Source organism: Culex quinquefasciatus, chromosome 3 (genome assembly GCF_015732765.1).
Source record: "Culex quinquefasciatus strain JHB chromosome 3, VPISU_Cqui_1.0_pri_paternal, whole genome shotgun sequence".
Taxonomy (NCBI): Eukaryota; Metazoa; Arthropoda; class Insecta; order Diptera; family Culicidae; genus Culex; species Culex quinquefasciatus.
In genome coordinates, this window is record NC_051863.1 from 7916879 (window position 1) to 7940742 (window position 23864).

At 36.8% G+C, this 23864-nt stretch overlaps 1 protein-coding gene across 2 annotated transcripts in view; it reads right to left on the minus strand.

Annotated features, from left to right (window-relative positions):
• Positions 1-14801, minus strand: part of LOC6045483 (ABC transporter G family member 20) — a 43344-nt gene extending 28543 nt beyond the window's left edge. The window contains exons 1-2 of one of the 2 annotated variants that reach the window (XM_038263056.1): positions 14635-14801; positions 13980-14132 (exon numbers count right to left, since the gene is read on the minus strand). The gene's annotated coding sequence lies outside the window, so the exon portion shown is untranslated. Of the gene's footprint in view, positions 1-13979 lie in introns of both variants that reach the window. The other variant, XM_038263057.1, reaches the window with a different exon arrangement.
• Positions 14802-23864: the final 9063 nt, after the last annotated feature.

Below are 23864 nucleotides of genomic sequence, written 5' to 3' on the forward strand. Positions count from 1 at the left end.
CGAGGAGCAGGAAAAGAGGAAGAAGAAAGCGTCCCACCCTCCTCAGCGAAGTACGAGCGCAGCCGTTCCTGCAGCTGGACAGCGTACGGTTCCAGCGGAAAACTCAGCGTTCCCTCCTGGTTGGGGGCGTTCATTCGCCAGCGTGGTCGCTGCCGGTAGCGGCAGTACGGCCCGGCAAGAAGTCACCGGGGAAGATCTCTTCACCCTGCCGGAATTCTTTGCTCTCGCGGGGGAGATGATGACGCGGTTTCGGAGCTGCCGGAACAAGGCAGAACAATTCCTGGCCCTTGGGGAACTGATGATCAAACACATCTACAAAGGATAAATTACCTGTGATCTAGATATAAGCTTTCTCTTCCTCTATCTCCTTTCCTTTGCAATTTCTGTAAGTTTTTTTTAATAGTTTTTTCTTACTCTTGCTAGTGCCTTAGTTAAAGAAATAATTGTTCTTAAATGGATTATGATGCAACACACAGCTGTAAGGAACTCCAAAACTCTGTTATGCACAATAACTCATTGTATCTAGATTATTCACCAATAAAACCGAATTGAATTGAATTGAAAAAAAATCTTCAAATCTTCAAATCTTCAAATCTTCAAATCTTCAAATCTTCAAATCTTCAAATCTTCAAATCTTCAAATCTTCAAATCTTCAAATCTTCAAATCTTCAAATCTTCAAATCTTCAAATCTTCAAATCTTCAAATCTTCAAATCTTCAAATCTTCAAATCTTCAAATCTTTAAATCTTCAAATCTTCAAATCTTCAAATCTTCAAATCTTCAAATCTTCAAATCTTCAAATCTTCAAATCTTCAAATCTTCAAATCTTCAAATCTTCAAATCTTCAAATCTTCAAATCTTCAAATCTTCAAATCTTCAAATCTTCAAATCTTCAAATCTTCAAATCTTCAAATCTTCAAATCTTCAAATCTTCAAATCTTCAAATCTTCAAATCTTCAAATCTTCAAATCTTCAAATCTTCAAATCTTCAAATCTTCAAATCTTCAAATCTTCAAATCTTCAAATCTTCAAATCTTCAAATCTTCAAATCTTCAAATCTTCAAATCTTCAAATCTTCAAATCTTCAAATCTTCAAATCTTCAAATCTTCAAATCTTCAAATCTTCAAATCTTCAAATCTTCAAATCTTCAAATCTTCAAATCTTCAAATCTTCAAATCTTCAAATCTTCAAATCTTCAAATCTTCAAATCTTCAAATCTTCAAATCTTCAAATCTTCAAATCTTCAAATCTTCAAATCTTCAAATCTTCAAATCTTCAAATCTTCAAATCTTCAAATCTTCAAATCCTCAAATCTTCAAATCTTCAAATCTTCAAATCTTCAAATCTTCAAATCTTCAAATCTTCAAATTTTGTCCACTGTCCTGTTACATTGTTGGAAATGTTAATTGATTTGCATCAAAATGAATAATTCTGCGTACAATGTGCATTGAGCTAAGATTGATCACGCTAAAGTTGCCCATCTGTGTGCGATCAAATCAGAAGATAAACTCGCTTGAAGAAAGTCAAACCCGTTTCCAGTTTAGTGTATCTTCAAATCTTCAAATCTTCAAATCTTCAAATCTTCAAATCTTCAAATCTTCAAATCTTCAAATTTTGTCCACTGTCCTGTTACATTGTTGGAAATGTTAATTGATTTGCATCAAAATGAATATTTCTGCGTACAATGTGCATCGAGCTAAGATTGATCACGCTAAAGATGCCGATCTATGTGCGATCAAATCAGAAGATAAACTCGCTTGAAGAAAGTCAAACCCGTTTCCAGTTCAGAGTATCACAAAACAGCAACGTCATTGTGCGCCGTCTAGACCATCAGCGCGCTGATACTAAATATCGTACAAAACGGGTTTTCATTCCAACTAAAGTCAATAAACGAAGGGAAAATGTGTAAAATTTGTGAATTTAAATAAATTCCGTCTCGTCAGCTGAGCTAACGGTTCACGTACGAGGGGCACGTGCTACGCGATGTTTAGAGACTATCTCGAGCTAATACAAGGTTAAATTGGTTCAAGTGTTCTGTTTTCAACCACACATGACTCATCGTAAGTGTAACCAGACGCTTTTTGTTCAACTGTCAAATTGAAAGTCACCCAAATTTTTGATGGCCATTACGTGCGGCTACTCATTATCTACACGTTTTTTGCGCACTCACTTACGCGCGCGGCACCCACCAAGAATAATGTTTCCTCAAATGATGCTAATTAGCCGAGTACGTAGACACACTGAAGAATTCGCTGCTCCAAACTCATCATCGTCATTGCCGACACTTTTTACTGCGCGGAACACAATTGCCTTCAATATTCCAAAAAGAAATCCCGTCCGCTATACCCAAACCGGTCGAAAAAAAAAACTTCTTTTTTGGGCAAACAAATTGAAGATCAAGGTATTGAAGTGTGGCACCGTTCAGTATCGATCCTCGACAGGTGGCACTCCTTTCTTTACCTTGAAATTGACGTTGTCATGCTGGATGTACGTCACTGTTCAAGATGGTCATTTTTCTAACACTTTTTACCTCGAGTCCCAAGAAACCGGTAGTGACTCCCCTTACAGTACCGACTTTCTGCAATTGACCGACCCCGTCGTAGATTCCACCGAGGGGCTTCAAATCATCGCCGTTGACGTCAGACGTCGTTCCCGGCGTTCAAACTTGGCGGCTGATCGCGCGGATCATTAGCCAATATGATGGGGCGTAATTTTCCTCCACTACCTGCTGCTCTTAATGACGTTTTCTCAGCTAATGGTCGTCTAGAAGCAGCTAAACTGGGGGAAAAAAGTCCGATCAGATTTGAACCTCGCGCTTCCAGAAAAGGCTGCGCCACGTGAAATTGGAGATCGTTAGGGGGGCTAACGATGAAAGATCATGTGCAAATCGGGGTCAATGACTAGGTTAGGTGTATTAATTTTATAAATGGACATAATCAATAGAACATTTATCAATTATTATGAATCCTCAGTGAAACCAGAATAAAAATTTAAGAGGAATTTCCTAAAAATATTGATAAGAATCAAATCGTTTATTTTCTAATAAGAACACAATTACTTAATCTCACCCCATGAATCAGTAACTTTTCATTTCCCTCACCAACAGAATATTGAACCTCACCCTTTGCAGTCAGTTTTTAAAATCACAATCAATTAGCGCATTGCAAACGCAGTAAATAGTGCGGAAGTCCCACGCCTGGGCCCAGTGATAATGCACTTTTCCCATTCTGGAACTGCAGCTCCGACCGCCATTACCGGATGCCATTTCAGCAAACATTCCCTATCAGATCAAACCGAGTAATTTCACTGTGTTTTCCCCCCGCCCATCCACGAGTCACGATACTTCCTCCGACATAGAACCCGAACCAGCACAGCACACCCCGGAGACGGCCAATTAGGAAAAGTAGTTAGTTGAACAAATTGTGCATTTTTCGATGCAAACACAGACACAGCGCGGCTCAGACTGCGACCGGAGATCGAGAGTATTTGTTCTAATTAGCTCCCTCCCCTCCCCCAACCCTCGTCGCTCGATATTCTGGCAGTTCAGCGGAAAAGCTCCCTCTAATCGCTTCATAATAACTCCAGGGAGCTGGAAAATTAAACGCGGGTTAAAGTGCCCCTTCCGAACTCGTACTACAACCAACAGTTGCTCCTCCAGCAGTACGGAACCTCAGCCACGTCTAATCACGAACTGAATTTGGGAAGGCTCCACTTTCGATATTGCTCCCAAATCGCGTATGATGTTAACACGCACTGCTGCGTTGCGATACAACATGCAATTAGTGCCGCAGAGCAGCTTCCGAAAATGTGCGGGGGTGCATTAGAGTTGCAGCGTGTGCCCCCCCTGTTGCCTTGTTAAAAGCAGTGTTTTTGGCTTGTAATTTTCACCTCATCACTGTCAGTTTTGGATTTAACAAGCGCACCTACACTGAATCGCAGAAATAGACATTGATCATGATGAGGGATCTGCAAGGTTATTAAATTATATTTAATGAATCTTCAATAGATTGGTTCAGTTTTGACTTTTTGACGTCCATCGCAGATCCGAATTACTCGTATTTTGACATTTTTTTTAAGTTTGTTAAAAAAATAAAATATCAAAAATAGATTGTTGGTCCTTGTGTACAGAAATCTAGGAATAGGCAAATTTCTGCAAAAGGATAAAATATCATCAAAAAGGCCACCACGCTAAACTTCCTCCGTATTCCGTTAGAGATATCAGCTTCCCCAGCAGCAGCAGCAGCAGCAGCATCCGCCCTGTTACTCCTCGACGATGAACTTTGAGGTCGAGTACCACTTAGTGTGCTGGAGAAGAGCACTCCTTCAGCGTCGTAAGCTGCTGGGTTGTGCATATATGAGTACGCTAGTACGTCGTGCACCACATTTCAGTACAAGTGTGCAACGCCTGTATGAACCGCAACACTTTAGTCTGCGAGCATCAACCGACTCACAGGACTTCTTCTGCACATCACTGACTGCCTCAGAACGAAGCCTGAGGCCATACTGCACTTTTCTTCACACCCACTTCAACGATGTTGCGAGCCATTCAAGCACGGCACTGTTTAACCCAATTAGTAAGGTTATCGCGAGATGCGCTACCGTTGACTATGCTGACTTCGAGTTTGACTCGACACAGGTCTGGTTTTAATTAAAACTTAGTATTGAGGTAATTTCAAGTAAGTCTTCCATCAAGGTTTACAGTACCCTTTTGTAGGTACTCATTTCATAGTTGGCGTTATGCAACGCAATCTATTTAAATGTGCAGTAAATAAAGCCACTCCTCACAATGCAGCGAAGGTCTTCCGATGTGCAGTAAAGCCACCCAACGGCCCGCGGATGCACTTTTTTTCGGTAACGCCTGACTGCAGCTTCGCAGCTGTTGCACTGAATGCCACTGTTTAAGCCGGTACCGCTATTGTTTTTGTGCAAAAACAAAAAAAAAACGAGGTGCCGATTAATAAGCTGGCTCACAAATTGTGATTTCACATGGCTGACCACACGCCCAGTGCTGAAGCCCGTATACCAGCAACTGGCCAATTGCGCTCAACACATTAGAAGGTTTAGTACCCCCTAGTCAACACCATACACCACATGCAGCAATAAATATTTTACGATACCAATCGCGCCACCCGATAAAGTTTGATTGGCTCGATAAGGAGTGAAGCGCAACAGGAGCCTCGAACGTACTACGGCGCAGAATTGGGGGTCATTATCCGGGGGGGTCATCCAGCAAATCGGATCCCATAAATGCTGTTGTTTTTCTCACTCACTAGGACAAAAGTGAAAGGAACACGCGGGATTCGTCAGTGAAGATCGTACGAAGGCTGTGGTGAGTAAGACTTGAGAGGTGACGTTTACAACCGACCTTCACATTGAACGCAGTGCGTTGCATCAGTTTGGAGGGCAGTTCAAATTCAACGTCCAGCTCGTGGCAATGAATAAATTTTTGAAGTATAGTTCAGACTCGATTCTCTGAATTTCCGAAAATTGGTTAGCCGCAGTTCTTGAAAAATTTCGTGGCACTTTTCATGAATTTATGTAAATCATTATTGAAACGAGACTAAATTCTCATGATTGTTTGAATTTCATTCATGACATAGGTATATTTGTTTGATCGTAATCATGAATTTTTGTTCATAAAAACATGAATATTGTTCACGACTTTTTACGTGCATTTCATGAAATCATGAACATTATTTACGTTTACGAGTGTAATCGGTCATGAAAAGTCATGAATATTTATTCACGGCTCCTGGATTATTCGTGCCCAACTTTCATATTCCGAATCTTGCTGCGAATTCCCGGGATCCTGGGAAACTTTTGAAACAGTTATAAAATCTACGTTTTCATTTTATTTGTTTAATTTTTAAGCATAAATTCATATAATGAGTGTAATACTATTAATTAGTGATAACACTACTCGACAAAACAAAACTTGTGTCAAGGGATTCACGATATCTCATCGGTTCCTCAGAGAAAAGGCATCCCCGAATCCGATGTAATCGACAGAATTTTATGTTATGTCCACGCGGACTGACGAGAAGTTGGTAAATTTTTTAACATAAAAAATCGAACAATTTAAAAAAAAAACATGCGTCTTCTCCCAACTATATGAGCCATCTACAAAAATATGGAAGCGCCTGGTGCATAGCCATTTCCTTTAAGCACGATGGAAACAACCAATACAAATGTATAAAAAAGTTGTCAAGTTCGGGGGGTCCACAGCTAGCATTTTGTGTACGATTATAAAAATAAATATTAAAAGTTTAATATTAAAATATTTGAAAAACATTTTTTTTAAATTTATTTGTTTACTAAAATTGTATGTTTCTCAAAGGTCTATGGGTACTTCGGGATGTCCATGGTCATCCAAGGACTCCCTAGAGTTAAGATCTACGAGTCTACCGCCGTAACAAGCAAGAGGTCGTCGAATTTTGACCCCGGATCATGTGCGTATAGCATCAGTGGATATGGTAGACTACTATATGAATGTAATGGGATGTACATGGTCATCCAAGGACTCCCTGGAGTTAAGATCTACGAGTCTACCACCGTAACAAGCAAGAGGTCGTCGGATTTTGACCCCGGATCATGTGCGTATAGCATCAGTGGATATGGTAGACTATTATATGAATGTGTAGGGATGTCCATGGTCTTCCAAGGACTCCCTGGAGTTGAGATCTACGAGTCTACCGCCGTAACAAGCAAGGGGTCGTCGGATTTTGACCCCGGATCATGTGCGTATAGCATCAGTGGATATGGTAGACTACTATATGAATGTGTTGGGATGTTCATGGTCATCCACGGACTCTCTGGAGTTAAGATCTACGAGTCTACCGCCGTAACAAGCAAGAGGTCGTCGGATTTTGACCCCGGATCCTGTGCGTATAGCATCAGTGGATATGGTAGACTACTATATGACTGTAATGGGATGTTCATGGTCTAGGCTACAATATTTAAAGTATTTAAAGAACCTAAATTATTTAATGTATTGAAAGTATTTAAAGTATTTAAAGTATTTAAAGATTTCAAAGAATTTCAAAATTTTAAAGTATTTAAAGTATTCAAAAAATTTAAAGTATTTAAATAAAATTATATAAATAAAATTATAAATTTAGGTATAAAACCTATGGAATCATATCAAACAACCATGCGTTCCCTCATATAAGCAACCATGCGCACCCCCTTATTCTTGCTACCCCCATACATAAACGTGGGTGCGCATGGTTGCTTAAGATAATTCCCTAGAATTTGTTCCCAAATTTATAAATTTATTTATTGACAGGGAATCCACTAAAATTTAATTCTGTCAATTGGAGCGTGTTTGGGGAGCCGAAATCTTTCATACCTTGACAAAACTGAGGCGTTTACTGACATCAACTTCAAAAATGTTGAGTTGTGTTATCAACAGAATATTCTAAATATTACATCGCCGCTATATTGCACATCATCTTGGATGACATTTTTCCAGAGCATTTTAGAGCCTTTTGGGTTTGAGTTGAAAGACTCAAATAAGATACCCATTTGTTATGATTCGCAAATCATTTTTGTGAAGATTTATCGAATCTGGAGTGGAGAATCCACAGGAGACGGTCGAGAGTAAAAGGCCATGAAGTGGTCTGGGAGGATAATAATATTCTAGAGAGGAAATTTTTTGAAAATAAAATAAATAAATTGCAGGACTTTACTTAAAATCTGATAGCATATTCCTCTCAGACGAGTGCTGCGCTTGACACCATCATTTTAAAGGGTTGTTTCTTTAGCTGAACACGGTTACATATCAAGGTTGCGACTTTAGCTGAACACGGTTACATATCAAGCAACAGCAGTCCTTTTGATGATTCATTTGGTCATCCTTGGTTGCACACCTTAACTACTAATGCTTATAAACATTCAATCACAATCTATCATGTTGTTACGTCCAAGTGGAACGATTCGCGAACGATGATGTGCAAAAATGGTATCCTTGAACTGGTTTCCACACTTTGCAACCCTGCGTTGTACAGAAAACCCCACACCCGTTTCAAAGAAATCCCTTCGCTCCAACCCAGGTCGAAACTTATCATCATCTCACACTTCACAGGAAGAAACGCAAATTCACGTGGCCGGTTTCAGGCGCGTCGGATTGCAAGTGTTTGATCACACTCTCTGCGCAAATATACGGGCTCAAGTGCAAGCATGCACTGTGATGGCTGTAATTGATGAATTCACGAGAAAGTTTGTCTGTTATTAGCGTCACGCCTGCGACACTGTAAGTGCCACCTTCTGAGGATGACCCCACCCCTGTGGCCGGTGAAGGTCGCGACCGAGATGATCGTGTTGCGGGGTTATTACTTACAGCAGTGATTCTCAACGGGGGTCTACAAGAAGGTTGAGAATTGCTGATTTTTTTTTTGTATTTTGAAATGAATTGCTTTTAATAAAATATTTCAATCTCGAAACCATAAAAATAAACGACTGCTTGCTATAAATTTCTAATCTTAGATCGAAGTTCTGCGCCGAAGGTAAAATTTCCATTTCTCTTCTGGTGTCGTTGACCTTCGTGGTCACCAAGCCCTTATCCCTAACCAGAATGGTCACCTTCGTGTCAGTCTGTTCTACACACAACGTACGAAACTGGTTTTACCCTTAACTGGACGGAGAGGAGTGAACTCGTCATCGTGTTCTATACGTGGAACCGGCGATGATCGGCTATAGAACTGATTCTGCGACGGGGAATTCTGTAACTTGAAATTCTGCCACCGCCACCGCGTAGGAGGATGTAAGCAGACAGGAAAATTCCACACCTTACATCGCGAAACCCTGCGGGGAAGGTTGAACTAGATCGGTAATCGAGAGCGGTTCCGTCGCGATCAACAACAACTACCTACTCGAGCCTCGTAAAGCTCGTTTCAATGTCAGACGTTCGACAAAGGGCCAATGTCACACCGTTTGAATATTAATAGTGTGACTGATCTTGAACTCCGCGGACCTGATCCGGGCCTAGCCCAAGCCAAGTGCGAGTTTCGCCTGGTCGTATGCGACAAGTTTTGGGCAAACAGTGCGATCATCCAAGGCAAATATTGGCTCCAACGATTCACGTGTGTGTTTGCTGGTTATGTGACGAACGAGCAAGTAATGTCAAAATTTATCGAAAAACAAATCAAGCGAATTTGATCTGGCCGGAGAAACCGACGTCTACGACGTCGACGACGCCGGGGCAAACAACCTGAATAAGGAAGCAAATTAGTGGTACCATTGCCACGGCCAGCAAGCTCTGCTGCTGCGGCGATGCGGTTTACTTGGTAAATCAAGCGACCCGAGCGTAGCAGTAGGAGCAACGCGGAGTTACAGCTCTCAACTCTATTTGCGGTGAACCGGTCTTTTGGATGAGGCCGGCTGCCGACTGCTGACGAACGTGGCTCGTAGCTCCACGCTGAAAATGGGACATTCTTACGATGAGATTCCTGGTTTAGACCGAGACTTTAATTTACAGTTGATCAAATCAAATCATCTTAACTTCACTGATTTCAAACAGATATCGGCAAAATCTTCCATCAAAGGCGCAGTTCATCGTGGGGAGAATTGTTGTTCTGCGGCAAACGGTTCTCCACGCGAGTAAGTAAACTTATAAATATTGAACGACTCAGTGCAAATATTACACAAGCGCCGGTAGTAGGAGCAACGGTACCGGAGTCGTTGCAGCATGAACTGCGCTAATAGTGGGAATAAGTTGTAAATCGTTGAAGCGCGCGAGTTGGGTCGGGTTGATTAACGAAGGGAAATCTGATAGGAATTCAGCAGTTAGAGTGATCAGCACTTCGAAAGTACTAGAGAACTTCATTTGCCTCGTCAAGTAGTTGATGGGGATCGTCATATTCTGTAAATGTTTGAGCGACAAAAGTTTGCACAGTTAGATAAATACGGCTTTTGTTCATAAGTTATTTGTGAAAAAATAACTTAATCCACTTATGTGGTTGGTGCCTTCCTCACTCTTTACACACAGTGGGTGACATGATGGGACACATACATTTGAACACAAATTTCACCTATTTTTTTAGATCCGGAATAAAAAAAGTACACAAATATCACTGAAGTGGTCATAACTTGAGCCAGGGTTGCCAGATCATCAATGTTTTGGACAAATTGGAAAGGTCTTTCAATTACCTAACCAACGATAGGTCGATTGATAGATCCGGACATAGTTTACATACATTTAAGTGAAATTCGGATATTTGTGAAAACACATTTTTATACATAACTTTTGAACTACTTATCGAAACTTCAAACAATTCAATAGCAACGTATGGGACCCTAAACCGAGTCTAATGCGAGCGGTATAACCTAAATTGGTTCAGCCAGTGCTGAGAAAACTGAGTAACAATTTTGGTCACCCACATACACACAGACATTTGTTTAGTTCAGTTCCGATTCTGAGTACAGATTCTGTTTAAAAATGTATGCTTGATTTATATATTTTTTAATCAAAATCTCCTAGACCCGCGATTATTTATACAAATCGACTAAGAATCAAATTCTGAGCAAATGTCTGTGTTTCAATTAATTGTTAAAAAGTTATGATAAACAACAAAGATGGTGTCTGTATTTGCTTGACAATAAGTCTGCAATGTTTTGAAGACGGAATAATTCTCTTTCTGACGAGTTACTAGAGTGAGAGGAATGACTTCAACATAATTAAAAAAATCGATCCAAATTGAAAACAAACATTGAAACATTGAAAGACAAATATTTTGAATGTCTTGGACATAGATTAGAAACAGACATGATAGTGGCAGTGCGTGGCCGAATGGTTACGCTGTCCGCTTTGTAAGCGGATGATTCTGGGTTCGATTCCCATCTGCTGCAACCTTCCATCGGATGAGGAAGTAAAATGTCGGTCCCGGCCTTGGTTGTTAGGCCGTTAAGTCATTCCAGGTGTAGGAGTTGTCTCCATGCCATAAGTACAAACAACACACCAAACCAAGCCTACTCCGGTGGAATCGCTGGCGGCGGTTGGACTCGCAATCCAAAGGTCGTCAGTTCAAACACTGGGGTGGAAGGTTCCTTGGAGTAAAAAGAGGTTTGGGTGTTCTCCCCATTCAAGCCTTCGGACTCCTAGGTTCGAGCAGAAACTTGCAATAGAGACCACAAAAGACCCGGGGGTCGTTAATGTGGATGGTTTGATTTTGATGATATCTGATACGAATACTTTTCATGAGGTTTTAAATATATTATGACCTGAAATAATTAGATTTATGCGAAAAATAAATAAAATGTGAAATTCAGAATAAAGGAGTTCGATTATTTCCTCCTGAAATTTCAAATTGAAAAAAAAAAACAAAACATAGTTTTAACATAGTGTTACACGCTTTACTGAAGATGTGAAATAACGTCATATTTTTGGTAACGTGTTTTCCAACTTGAAAATGTTATGTTATGATTAAAGATGATAATTATTTCCTATTTTTTAGTTTCTTCCAACATAGCAAATCTAATTGATAGTTATACGAAGGTTGGTATGAAACTTCGGTTAATCGAATCAAGAACAAAAAGAGGTACATCGGCTTTGATCTTCAGTTTTCACAGCGGTGAATTGGCCGTGCAAATTAGGGCGCGGACTTAGTAAGCTAGATATAACTATCGCCGGTTTGATATTTTTTTGGGATTACAGATATTTTTCCTAGCGTCTGCTAGATGCAAATTTACACATTATTAGAGGTACAATTAAACCATTTTTCTGGCATAGAAAATTTACCCCTTTTTAGATGTAATTTCATCATGATTTTTTTACTATATTTGACTATTATTTAATTGTTAGGTATAATGTTGAAAGAAATTAAAAGAGTCAAGCTTGGTTTATTCAAGATTAAATGAATAGTTTTATTATACCTTCGAAGTCACCTTTTAAGAGCATTTCAGATTTTATTGTATGAAGTCCTGTTTAATTTTCAGCGTATTTGATTATTTGGGTACCCGGGCAGACGGTAATAACAAAATTCATGCCATTTCAATAACAAATACTGTTAAAATAACAAAAATTGTTATGGAATCTTCTTGAAAAATCCATTTTTGCATAAGGGTATAATAACTGTTTATGTTATCATAACAAAATTTGTTATTGGTCTGATATTGGTTGAAATCCAAAACAACTTTGGAATAACATTTTTTGCTATGGAAGAATATCTCCAAATGTTATTGGGATGATCGGATTAGTTGTTAAAATAACAAAAAAATAATAAAAAGATTTGTTCGAAGAATAACTAAAAATGTTATTAGTCTGTAAATCCAATAACAAAAAAATCATAACGACGAATAACAAATCATGTTATAAATAACATATAATGTTGTTGGCCTAGTATTTTCAAATAACAAAAAATGTTATTCCCAAGTTAATTCCGTCTGCTCGGGTAGTGGGTTTGTTTTCTGTTTTGATTTTGAATAACATTTTGAAGATTTCGTTACAGATTCAATTATTTTTGCCTTTTGATTTTAAATTTAGTTAGTGAAAAGTTAGATGAAAACTTTAAACATATTTTTACTGGGAAAAATGTCGCAGAAAAGTTATTTTAATTTTTGGCAAATCTTGCTTTAATATGAAATTCAATAAATTGTACAAAGATAAAACAGTAGCAAATCAGCGAAAACTGTTTTGCAATGTTAGCCGAACATTACAAAAACAGTTCAATATATTACAATACGCATGTGTGAAGATTTTTATGAGTTTTTGTGAAAAAAAATATAAAATAAACGTAAATAGTAGTTGTCTGTAGTTTCTGTAAGTTTAACATAAGATTTTCAAAGTTATTTAAAAAAATCACGCTTCGCTGAATTTCCGTGAAATTTGGTGTTTTGAAATTAAGGTCCCGTGAAATACGCTATTTTTGATCGTGAAAAATCACTAAGCCTAGAAATGAGATATATTTTACGATTATTAAAAAAATGTGCACGGATCGGTTACAGAAATAAATGTTGATACATTTTTTTATATGATTGTTTTTAATGTTCTGTGATGTATTAGCAGCGACTGAATTGTAATTTTTGTATTTTTTTTTTTACTTTTTACCTAAAATTGCGAAATTAATATGGTTTTTCCCAGCATTGATTGATTAAAATTTGTTGCTAGACAAAATATGATTAAAATGTGTAGCAAGTTAAAAATATCAAGGACAATTTCCATACAAATATTTTTGTATGGAGCGTAGAAAATTACCAACCCCCCCCCCCCTCCCCCTCCAAAGGTGAGCACATGGTGTATGGATACTTGGAAAAATTACACTCCACACAGTAAAAAGTTCAATTTTGGAATCAAATTTGGTGCTTAAAATAAAACAAATGTTACATTTTTTTTTTCAAAATTGAAAACAAACATTGAACATTGCCCAAGTAACATTTTTTTCCAGGAGTTCTACAAGAGCTCTTCAAGATAGCTACAGCATAGCAGTTTGGACCGCGGTAGGATAAAATTCTCTTCAAAACTTCTTCAGGAGTTTGGAAGAGTACTTGAAGAGAGTTGTATCCTACCGCAGTCCAAACTGCTATGCTGTAGCTATCTTGAAGAGCTCTTGTAGAACTCCTGGAAAACAATGTTACTTGGGTTTAACATTGAAAGACAAATATTTTGAAATAATAAATAAAATAAATATGAATAACCTAATTTTTTATTTAATTTTACCGCTATTTATGTGAAACATGTGAAAATGCACATATAAAAGAATAAATTTGCAAATTTGCACATTGATTTAACACAAAAAATAAATATTCCTCAATGTAATGTTACCATGATTTTACTTACTGGCATTGAAAACATTCAATGGAAATAAATTTGACACACATTGATGAAATATAAAAAAAAACTTTACATCCATCAAATGCCCCCAGCTGGTTGTTATCCAAGATGGTGTGTGATAATGGCTTTAATCGAGAAACACCGCACGAAGCTGAAAACGCACCACGCGCGGTGGCAGCAAAGACCTGAACGGCCGCTGGCGACGAACCTTACCTGTAAATCGTGAGATGAGCCGCTTCGCTTCGATCAGCTGCTGCTCCGGTTATCGGCACAACAAACTCACTTTCTTCGCGCACAATCAATAAAGACCGACCTGATTGGGGTGGATTCACTGTTTGATTTTTTTTCTCTTTATTTTGAACAAAACTGAAATTTGGGAAGAAAAAAAAAGTGGGGAAGATGAATGACACTGGAAACAAATTTCACTTGCACGGGTATGGTAATTTTATTCAATGACAATGTTTGGTCCTGACATTTGGGCAAAACCGTAAGAGTCACTTGAAGTTGTTGGAACTGGCAATTCACGCGTCTCTTCAAGTGCGCGGGAGTTGGGAGCCTTGGAATCGGCGTGCGATCACGCACGCAGGTTAGTGTACGCAACTTTTTTCTACTTCGAAGAACAACCAGTTCAATTAGCTTCGTTGCTTCCTGCTGACCTGACCGGGGGTTGATTACTCAACAACACTTGCGATTTCTGCGCTGCTATTGCAGCTCGTAAAGGGAGCGAATGTTCATGTTTTTTTTCCTCGAGACGCGGAAATTGCTAATCAATTACGAGGCAGCGCGATCTACTGCACTTGGCATTCATGCGTACAAGGTGTCTGATATAAACTCTCAAAAATTACACTTGCTTCAAATTTTCACTCACATTTGAAATATTCTCAAACGACGAACTTCACCAACTCTTCACCGTAGTCAACACAATCAATCAGAACCTTAACAAAAGAACTTCTCAACCAGAATGTCCCGACGACCCGCGAAACGAGCTGAACCGATCGCTTCAGAATCTCACAGCGGACTGACGAGTCGTGGCCCGTGGGGTTTGCGAAATAATACGCGCTCGCGAATCAAATCCGAGCCGCCGCAAAAGCTCGTACACGGAAAGCTCCTCCGACACCTGCCTGTGGTTGGTGTAAACGATCGACGATTTCAATGGGCTGGGGGAGGAAGGGAGACGGAGTTCGGAAGATGGCATCGCGATGATCGGCCTGAACTTTCCTGACGCGAGCGGAGATCCCCAGTGTGAGTTGTGTTGTTCTGAACGGAAAGCTTTGCTCCGATCATGACGAAGGCAAGGGGAGTCGTAAAAAAAACGATGAATGAAAAGTTTTGTGGCAAGGAGTAGCGTAGAGTCGAGAACTGGTTGCTGGTTGAGACTTGAAAGCTAGTAATTTGTTGTTAGGACCAAATGTGGGGCTTCTAATGTAGGCTAATAAAGTTGATGAGTATCGATTTAATGGATGTTGGGTTAGGGATAGATCGACAAGTTTTGATTGATTGTAAAATTGTTGTTCTAATTAAATAATTACATCGATTGGGATTTGTGAATAGAGTGTACTTTTTGACGTTTATTCTCTTTTTGGTTACACAATTTTTGCTTACAACAGATTTTTTCAGGCACTCTAGACGCAAAAAAGAAATGAAAACTGTGCACTTCACTGTACATTTACCCAACAAGCTTCAGTTTCGAAAAGTATAAATTTGAAGTTGAACGCTTCAACACTGTTTATTTGGTGATAAGTAGGCCATTTTGTCGCAGTTTTACAGTTACAAAAATGTAGATAAATTTTCTATTTTGTTTGGCAAATTCGGAAAATAAATTTAAAGTACTTTCTAATGAATTTGAGTCATAAATCGTTTAATACCAATTTTAGCCGAAAAACACAATTGTTAACAAAAAAAAATTTTTTTTTATGACCAGCGCACCGTTTTTGTTAGAAATGACAAATTCAAAAAAATCTAAATCAATTCCACATAATAAAAAACACAAGTGAATCGCCATCTTCGATTTTTGAAAGATTTGCTCATCCCTTCAAAATTTTGGCAAAAAATCAGGGAGCAAATAACTTTACTAAAAATAGAAATCTTTCAGGAAAGAACTTGTTTCATTGGTTGCGAAGCATTGAGAATTGGCTTTTACTTATGCATTGAGCATGCATTTTATTTTATTTATTGATTTTTGCATTGATTTTAAATTTAGTTGAATTATTTAAATGTAATAATATTCTTGATTTTTTTAAAATTTCTAGAATTTCCAGGTTTTTTTTAATTCTATACTTTTTGAATTTCTTGATTTCTTCAAACTTCTTAAACTTAATTCAATCATTTGAATTTCAATATATTTTTTGATTTCTTGGATTTTTCAAATTTTGCTTCGTTGCCTTCTAAAATTCTTGGATTTCATTAAAATCCTCATTTATTTAATTTGTTTTATGTGTCTCATTTTGTTGTTGTTTAAAATCCTATTATCATCTTTTTATGAATCTAGGTTATTTTTAAATTACGTGACTAACTTATAATGTTTCTTAACTAAATTTCTTGAATATATGTAGGTTTTTTTCAATGCTTAATTTTTTTTAGTTTTATTAAATTATTATAATTTTCCAAATTTACAAACAAAAATTAGACATCTTTACAATGTTCGCATGAACTATTATTTATTTATAAATTTTTTCAAGCTGATATTTAAATTTCTTGAATTTATTGAGTTTTATGAATTATTTGTAAATTAAGAAAATATTTAAATTTCTCAAATTTCGTAATTTCCTGGAAATTAAAAATTTCTTTAAATTTAATTAAATCATTTCAATTTAATGATTTTTTTTTAAATTTATTCAATTTAAAAGTTTTGTAAGTTCTGTTCTACTACTTACAAGCATAATTTAGGCCTTTCGGTAAAGTACGCTTTAAAACCTTGTTTTCAACCATTTTAATTTCGTTTTATTAATTTCATTTATGTTATTATCTTATTTGAATTCATCGAATTATACTGAGTTATTCGTTTTTTTTTTTAATTTCTTAAATTTCTAATAAATTTTGCATTCATTGAATTCCTTGATTTGATTCTTGAGGGGGGGAAATTATTTTTTTTAAGGTTCAAATGTTTAATGGAATTTTAAGTGCAATCAAATGAAATCAATTTAAAATGCATTTCCCTACGTTTAGAATCATTTTTAAACATGTTTGGGTGAGTTAAAAAATCTTTGGAATTTTGTTGATTTTCAATGTAGATAACCGCATAAAGCTTTTAATTTACATTTTTTTTCGTCAAATCTTACTTTTTTTGAAGACTAATGTTTGCATATCAACTGTATGAGTGTATAGTGCATTTTCGAATGGTTTTGCCACTGAAATGTTGAACTTCTTAAATTTTCAATAGTTTGGAGTTAAATTATGTTTTGTAACCAAAATTTATTCCAGATAAGTATAATAAAATAAAATCATATCACATCGTTAATAATTTTTGCAGGTAGGAAAAGTAAGTATTTTCAACATATTGTTGAAATAGTAGTTTATGCAAAAAGTTGCAAAAAGAGGATTTTTTCAGCACGAGTCGTACATTTATCCAACGAGGTTCACCGAGTTGGATAAATACGAAGAATGCTGAAAAAATCAAGTTTTGCAGCGAGTTCCATACAACATTTTTTGCAATTCCAAAAAACACACACTGAGTGAAATTTTATGTCAAATTTTCATGTATTTTGTCAATAAATCGTTTAAATCAAAAAAATGTTGAAAAGTGTTACTTTTCGAAACAAGTGCTGAAAAGTTTAACTTTTCAGCACCCATTTGAGTGCTGAAAAGTAGAACTTTTCAGCATTTATTTTGAAAAGTGTTGCTATTCGATTCTGTTATTTTTGGTACATAAAAGTAGGCTATTTCGTCGTTCAAGAATGACAAGAAAAGTAAGTAGTTTCACGACGGAATTGCAAAAAAACAGTTTTCATTTTTTTTTTTGAGACTTTTTTACATTCTTATAGAAATGAGAAGTCATTTCAAAATACATGTTTGAATTCTTTCCTGCATGACCAGTTCTATGAAAACAAATTGGTTTTATGGTGGTTGTTAAGTTCTTCAAACATGACAAGTTTTGGATAATATTTTTTGTGGTTTTTCAATCTTTCACATGAGCAGTTCTATAAAATATTTAGGAAGGTTATATGTATTTATTTCTGTGAGAATTTTTGCTGCTAATTAAAAAGTTTAAGAAATGAGTTTTTGCAAGAATAAGAATGGTAAAACAAATCTTTTAGTTTTTGCATTTTTTTCAAACTTGACCATTTCAAACAGGCTTACAAAAAAAATTCCTACAAATTTTTACACTGTTTTGACAATGAGCAGTTTTTTTATTTTTTTTCAAAGATATTATTTTTTATTTTTTTTCAAAGATATTATTTTTTATATTTTTTCATGTTTATGCCATATTTATGATACTTTGTTTTTAGTTCTTTTTATTATATAATAAGAAATTCACAAAAACCATTTTATTACCGATTTTTCTATACATTGTTATTTTCTAATTAACTGGGTTTTTGACATCTGCAATTTTCATTTAATTCTGTATGTTTTTGTATGTTTCAATCGTGAGAAGTTCCTTTAAATCAAACTGAAATAGTTTTAGAAAATAACGAAACATGTAAGATTTTTTTTTGCAATTTCAAAAACATGAGCAGAAAATTTAATTATTATCAGAAGTTAAAATAAATGGTATTTCTTACACGCAAAAAAATGTGTTATAGAATCGATTAGGGTGACAATAATAAGTCGAGTTTCGGCAAGAGCGAAATCGGTCACAATTTAAGGGTCACCATAGATCGTTAAAGTTCACTGCGGATTAAAACACAGAATTGTGATCATTTTAAGATCAAATCTCACGAACGAATGGTGGCTTGAGAATTTTTTGGAAAATATTTTCTAAACGTTTGTCTTGTGATGGTGAACTTCACTTCCGAGATAGAATATACAAACAGATACTTCTTATATCACTTCAACGACTCGCGGTTCCCATGGTAAGAGCACCTATTAAAAATCTGCACTTATTCCAAAACTGCCCGTAACGTTTCCAGGTGAGTCACCTGCCGCCGCTACTCACACCATACAATTCGCTTAGGTAATGTGACGCCGCATTAAAAGCAGATCATACGCCGTAGAGTGGCTCGTAAATCCAGACACCGGACAGGCGCTGTTTACGCACCGTGACTGAGCAGAACGCGACATTCATCACCGAAGATCGATCCACGTCTGATGGCGTGCTGCTCAAAGCAAGACCGCTGAAGTTGGTGTTTTGTGTTGAACGACCTTAGCGATGTTTGGCTATGCTATGTTGGGACAGCTTGTTGTTCTTTTGTGCTAACACAAGAAGCTTTTTGAGTTGACTTTAGCAAGACTAATGGTACAAGATTGAAGTAAGACGATTGTTTGGGGTTTATAGAGCTACCTTTTATTAAGATGGCTGTCATTATTTAAGGGAAAGTCTGTTTTTACTGATATCACGAAGCGAATTTTTGAATATTGTTTTAAATATTTGCTCTTAAGGTAACAAAATATATCAATGTTTTAGAAAGGAGGTAGAGAAAAAAGCAACTTCCGTTCTAGCCTTGGTTCTAGCGGCCTTTTGACACACTAATTCGACGGTTAGCAAACAAGATAACCTCACCTTGTCCTGTGTGTGTGTCTGACACGCACTCGTGTGCAACTTATCAATCAGCTTATAGTATGGAAGTGTTGAGTTCACCAATGCCAAACCTTTTTCCTGTTGTTCACAAACTCCAAGAGTTGATTATTATCTGCTAAGTACCGCTCGCTCACGTGCCTCATTCTCTATTCAAACTTTCACCCCTGTCACCCCGCTTTCCGAGTTCTAGGTGGCAATTAGAATACATCTCCCGCGTTCAAGGGTGGAATGTTGTGTTTTGTAACGTGCATTCACCGACACACAGAGTGAGAGAGAGAGAGGTCTCACCTGGTGGACCCTGCCCTTGACGCGCCTTGAACAACTCACCTTGACCCAGTGCTGGAAAGTCTCTACGACGACGATGTAGACGATGTTGACGTTGACGGTAAGTTACGACCGCGGTGCTGTTTAATGCACTCGCATCCATCCATTACTTCACTTAATTTCGCGCGACTTGCCGTCATTACACACGACCTACCCTCACCTGACCGGGCAAGATAGACGACGACAGAAGAGAGGCGGCCACGTGAAGGTCGGCGATGCCGGGCGTCGAGCATCGCTACCGACTATCCGTCCGAGAGCACTCGACAAACTTGTTTCGTTTGTCCCGGCGAGCAGTGCACTACATTGCACTCGGAGGGAGGTAATTTGCCCTAAAATTGGGCCTTTTGAATTTATCAGACTAAAAACAGCCTTATTATTTGATTTCAATGAATTTTATTAGCAAGAAAATTAAAATCTACTTGAATCAATAATTTTTAGATATCTAGGTCCAACATAGGGACGATCACTGTAATCGTTAAGAGATGCAACATATCGCAGGTGAATTTCATTCTCTGTGTGTAGATGGAAAAATGCAACATAAGCCCTCTAGTAAGTTATGATTTGTAGGGTGACTAAATTTAAAGCACAAACACGCATTTTTTTAATCCCTCTAATCTACTTAGTATAACGATGCGTTTGAAAGATTTTTGTATTGTATTTTTGTAATTTGGATGAAACTTTTTCCATGCATTCCCTAAGTCAAATGAATTCTATATTTGAAAAATGTTCAAGTTTTTGCAATTTGAAAATACTTTATGAAGCAATAGCACATCTGCAATACAAAATTCGAAGAGCAGAGGAAATTCATTTTTTTTTTGCTTATAAACAGCCTCTCAAAGATTACATCTTGTGTAAAATTAGTTTTTCTCATTGTTATCAGGGAATGGTGACTGATTTCGTGTAAAAAAGTGTAATATTACATCAGGAACTACTGAATTTTCATGAGGTTCACATTTTTAAACATTTTTAGGTAAAATTACTCAAATGAAAATTTCTTGTTAAATTTTAAATGTTTAAATTAAACTGTGACGTTTGCTGCACTTCTTTTTTATCTAGATTTTAATTTTTTTATTATGAGTTCCTTATTTTGGGTATAATAAAGAGCTAAAAATTCCACAAAAAAATATAAAATTAAAATAAAAGTCTGACTATCTGTGATAAGGGAAATATTGCAAATATTTTCAAAGTTTTTGCAACCTCCCTCCTCCGAAATCAGCTCAAAAAATCAAGGGCAAAAAAAAAGGTTTTGAAAAGAAAAAACAATTTTCATTGGAAATTTAAGTGCAATCAGCTTCAATTAATTTAAAATTGTGTGTCTACCTCCTTCTCCTACGATTGGAATCATTTTTAGCATGTTTGGGTTCATTTAAAATTCAATGACCGAAAAATGTTTGCTTTTTTGCTGATTTTTTTCTTAAAAATCTTATTCTAATTATTGCTAATTGATTGAACGGGTGTATAATGGGTTTTCCAACATTTTTTATGGAAATTCTGGCTTGCAATTTTTTCTTTTTTTTTGCAAATGTTAGGAGCATCAAAAAGATACAAAACCCCCACTCCCAAACCTTGGAAGAATAAAAGATTTCTGAACTCTGTATCCAAAGTTCTTTCAAACATACCTACGGATACTTATTGATATTTGAATTTAAGGCTTTATTTAGCTAAACTTGATAAATTCTATAAAATTAAGTTCCTGGATTCTTACTTGTCGACAAGGTTAAAAAGAGAAATGTTTAATGCTTATGTAAGAAACTGCTCAAGTAGCTGAATCAATTTCAAGCAAAATCAACACACTTGTTCAAAGTCAAACATTCTGTTGTTGTACTTCTTCAAATTCAGGTGGGATAGATCAGCTAACATTTATTCCCGGTAAAATGTTGCAACTAACGTTATATTTATTATCTAGAGTTAAGGTGAAGGTTCAACATAACAACCAGGGCTGCGGAGTCGGGTAATATTTCAAGCGACTCCGACTCTGACTCCAACTCCGGCCTTCTGAGTTAAGCCGACTCCGGCTCCGGCTTTCCACAAATTGTTGACTCCGGCTCCGACTCCGGCCTACCAACTCTAGCCGACTCTGACTCCAGCTATCCAAAATTTGTTGACTCCAGCTTCGAGTCCGACACCTAATCTGTATTTTAAATATTAAAAAAAAACGCATTTTCAGCACAACAATTTTCTGAGTAAATTTGAATTTCGTTGTTTGAAAATTGGAACATTTTATTTAGACCGGCCCGTGGCTTAATGGCTACGGCTCCCGCCTCATAAGCGGAAGGTTCGGGTTCGATTCCCGACCGGTCTCCTTGAAATTATTCGACTATAATTGAACTTTGAATATGAACAAAAAACGCATGGAATCAGATGGGATTCGAACTCACACCTTTGGATTGGTAGTCAGATGCTCTAGCCACTCGGCCACCCCTTGAGTGAATTAATCCGTAGTGGTGAAATAATGTCACAAGGTCATTTACTATATAATACAACAATCCCTTCCCCAACGATTCCCCTACACACCACACACCATTATAATCTATAAATAACTCGAACCGGTTGGTACGGTATGTCCCCGGCTTCTTCTTCTTCCCCTGTTGGTTCTATGAAATGTGGGATCCGTTCATAGAATCTGTCTCATGCGGTTAATGCAACGCAGTAGGCCGGGCCGCTTTAATGAGTGTAATACACTTCGGGGGTTCTCGAAAGTACTGCAATCATTAATAATGACAAGAAAGAACTTGAGGCGTAATCTAACCATAAGTTCTTCCCGGATGCTTTCTTCGGACTGACTGCGCTTGTGTTCGATTAGATTAGATTAGATTAGATTAGAAAATTGGAACATTTTATTTAACTACTTTAAATGTACCTTCATTTTTTTTAAATTAATACAGTCATCCCACATATTCGGAACACCCTCAAATTTGGAACACTTTTGTGATAATTTGTCAATAGCATGCCAAATGAATCTTTTCTGGCGACCCTTCTATTTTTAGGACCTTTATTTGAACATTCTCTTGCTATTTCACTAGCAAAAGGAGTTCTTTTTGTATAAAAACTGCATTTCGAGACTGTTTTGTTCAGAGCTGCAAAACAATGCCCCCAAATTGCCTGTTCCATAATTGTGGGATGTTATTGTGCCTCCCACAATTGTGGAACACATGAATTTAACTGATATTTTCACAAAAAAGTTATCAAACCATGTATAAAATATCACTAAGCTTGAGTTTTATTGGTTTCAGTGTGTGAAGTCATTATTTGGTAATAAATATGTACTCCTGGAGAGATCCAAAGTTTGTTTACATTCGTAAGAAAAAAGTGTTCCGAATTTGTAGATTTCAAGGGTCAAAGTTTTTCTTCAAAAACTTAATATAAAAGTTAAAATTTGCAGTTGTTCGATACAGTATTCGAAAGATCGCAAGAAAAGCTTTCAAATGAAGGTAAATGCGAATCATTAATTTCAATTATCGATTTTCTATGATTTTATGAACATTGGCCGATCTGTAAACTGTTCCGAATATGAGGGATGGCTGTAAGCTAGCTACACTAATTTTCAAAAAAAAATTCAGCAAGTTTTCATTTACAGAAAATTTTAGTAGTGCAGATTTCAGTAAATTTAAATGAATTCAGTAATGAGAAATCGGTGTGCAGTATCTACCAAGATGCACTGATTTTGAAATAAACAATTTTCAAAGTAACTATTTTTTAAAAGCTTTTTTGTTTTTTTTTTATCTTTGCAGCAGTTTGAAATATTTTTTTGTTTAAAATAATAACAACTAATTTTTTTTCTATGATCTAAAAGTTAAATTTGGATTAGAATTTGATTAAACATAGTTTCTAGGTAAATACAATTCTACAACATGGCGTTACTAGTCCAAATGATTTTATTTTTCCGTTCTAGTCATCCTACTTTTTTATTCACCGTAGCAGTATGTCCACCGATCGTGCGATGAGGCAATGGATAATGAAAAAGCTGGCCTAGCCGATCTGCCCAGCGCCAAGGTGAGGTTTTCCTTTTATTTTTTTCCGCATTGCGCGCATCGAAGTTGCATACCTGCGGCAAACTTGCGAACTTGCGAACCCGTGGACAATGCTCTGGTTCGCTCATA